This window comes from Myotis lucifugus, unplaced genomic scaffold (assembly GCF_000147115.1).
Source record: "Myotis lucifugus unplaced genomic scaffold, Myoluc2.0 scaffold_389, whole genome shotgun sequence".
In the NCBI taxonomy this organism is placed as follows: Eukaryota; Metazoa; Chordata; class Mammalia; order Chiroptera; family Vespertilionidae; genus Myotis; species Myotis lucifugus.
In genome coordinates, this window is record NW_005871437.1 from 20,427 (window position 1) to 23,141 (window position 2,715).

The following is a 2,715-nucleotide window of genomic DNA, read 5'->3' on the forward strand; positions in this document are numbered from 1 at the left end:
TAGGGCTCTAATTCTTTTTATTTTTTTTAATTTTTAAAATATATTCTTTATTGATTTCAGAGAGGAAGGGAGGAGAGAGATAGAAACATCAATGATGAGAGAGAATCATTGATTGGCTGCCTCCTGCACACCCCACACTGGAGATGGAGCCTGCAACCCAGGCATGTGCCCTTGGCCGGAATCGAACCTGGGACCCTTCAGTCCGCAGGCCAATGCTCTATCCACTGAGCCAAGCCAGCTAGGGCTAATTCTTTTTTTTTTTTTTAATATATTTTATTGATTTTTTTACAGAGAGGAAGGGAGAGGGATAGAGAGTTAGAAACATCGATGAGAGAGAAACATTGATCAGCTGCCTCCTGCACACCTCCTACTGGGGATGTGCCCACAACCAAGGTACATGCCCTTGACCAGAATCGAACCTGGGACCTTTCAGTCTGCAGGCCGATGCTCCATCCACTGAGCCAAACAAGTTAGGGCAGGGCTAATTCTTGTTATAAAAAATATTTTTATGAGTTTTATCTGAGCCAAATGCTTCAGTCTAAGCCTAATTCTTTTTTTTAAAAAATATATTTTATTGATTTTTTAGAGAGGAAGGGAGAGGGACAGAGAGCTAGAAACATCAATGAGAGAGACATCGATCAGCTGCCTCCCAAACACCCACCACTGGGGATGTGCCCACAACCAAGGCACATGCCCCTGACCGGAATCGAACCTGGGACCCCCCAGTCTGCAGGCCGACGCTCTATCCACTGAGCCAAACCAGTTAGGGCTAAGCCTAATTCTTAATCTACAAAATGGGGATGACAGTATCCACCTCACGGGGTGGTTTGAGGAAAAATGAGATAATATAGGTCCAACCTGGTGCCTGCTATTAACGTTTAGCTATTCTTTGTCAGCACCACTATGGCTATGGCTAAATAAGCTATGTTCTGGCAGGACAGAAAGGATGTGGCCACCTAGCCACAGAGGGAAGGAATACAGAGCTGGTTAAAGTTGCTCTATGAAGCTCAGACTTCTTCCAAATAGCAGAGCAGCCCCAGACTGAGTGCTGGGCAGGGAGGCTCCAGCCAAGGCAAAGCCTGGCCCCTATGTGCCAGGAACCGGCAAATCAATGTTAGGATGATGGAGTCAGGGGAGATCCTAAAGGATCACTTTAGACAAGGATACTAAAGGCTGAAGGGACTGGGGCTAGGTCACACGGTGGCTTCTTGAGAAGGGTTAAATAAGAAAACTCACATGAAAACACCTAAGTAGACCTTCAACATGTTAGCTGCCACCACCACACACACTGCCATTATTACTGAGAATCCTCATCAGATGCAGGTGACTCGGCCTCCCAATGAAACCTGTTTCAAGATCTGGTGATCAAAGCTAATACCTTCAGGGAATAATGGCCTATCTCTCTGAGAAGTCTTTCCTGGGTTGCTGTAGTAAAGAGATTAAAGACTTGTAATTTGAATCTAAGTTCTATCTCTTATTGGTTGTGTTCTTAATAAAATAATTTTGATTTATACATTTGCACAAATGGGGCTAATAATACCTATCTCATTGGGATCTTCGGAGTATTAAATGAAATAGTGCAAATAAAATATTCAGAGTGCCTGACACGTAGTAAATACACAGTAAGTAAAAGCTACTACCATCATTATTAACATACTTATTAGCAGGTGTGTGGTATATATCTAGTATATGGTCAATGCATGCTCACCTTTTCCTCCATCCCCTCCATCAGGCCAGCTCTGAAGCATGCTTTGGTTCCTCTAGAACAGTGGTCAGCAAACTGCGGCTCTCGAGCCACATACGGCTCTTTGGCCCCTTGAGTGTGGCTCTTCCACAAAATACTGACTTCTGCGCATGGGCCACGAAGTTTCAATCGTACTGTACATGCGCGCCCGCACGTGCTATTTTGTGGAAGAGCCACACTCAAGGGGCCACAGAGCCGCATGTGGCTCTCGAGCTGCATTTTGCCAACCACTGCTCTAGAACAGTGGTCGGCAAACTCATTAGTCAACAGAGCAAAATATCAACAGTACAACGATCGACATTTCTTTTGAGAGCCAAATTTTTTAAACTTAAACTATATAGGTAGGTACATTGTTATTAATTTAATTAGGGTACTCCTAAGGCTTAGGAAGAGCCACACTCAAGGGGCCAAAGAGCCGCATGTGGCTCGAGAGCCGCAGTTTGCCGACCATGGCTCTAGAACAGTGGTTCTCAACCTTGGCTGCGCATTAGAATCACCAGGGAATCTTTTTTAAAATCCTCCTTTCGGGTGATCACCGGCTGGGTGAAAGCAGGTCTATGAGAGTGGTGTTTTACTGCGATATGTGTAGCATGTTGCTTAAAGTGCAAGCTCAGAGGCGGAAAGGAAAGTCGGAAACGTTGACTTCCTCCGTCACTGATGAAGCAAGCCACCCAGGTTGTTTCAAGCTGCCGAACTATCGCGCCCACATCTTCCTGTGGCAATATTTGGCCTACACACCCTGATTAACCCATAAGAAAGGTAGCAAAAGAACCCTTAAATACAAGGAATCTTCTATTATGAGTTCGCAACGGAGGCAATGCTTACCCAAATCCACTTCCCAAACACACATTTCACTTGGATGTACAATTAACTGGTCTTTCATACAGTCTTCGGGAGACACCACTACATCATATTCAGGAAAATTACATACAAAACGCAACTACGCGCCCCCTCTTAAAAAATAAAAAATT

At 44.6% G+C, this 2,715-nt stretch overlaps 1 protein-coding gene across 3 annotated transcripts in view; it reads right to left on the bottom strand.

Annotated features, from left to right (window-relative positions):
- The window catches only part of DHDDS (dehydrodolichyl diphosphate synthase subunit), a 31,220-nt gene that overhangs the window by 5,388 nt on the left and 23,117 nt on the right, over positions 1 to 2,715 (bottom strand). The gene's annotated exons all lie outside the window — the stretch shown is intronic.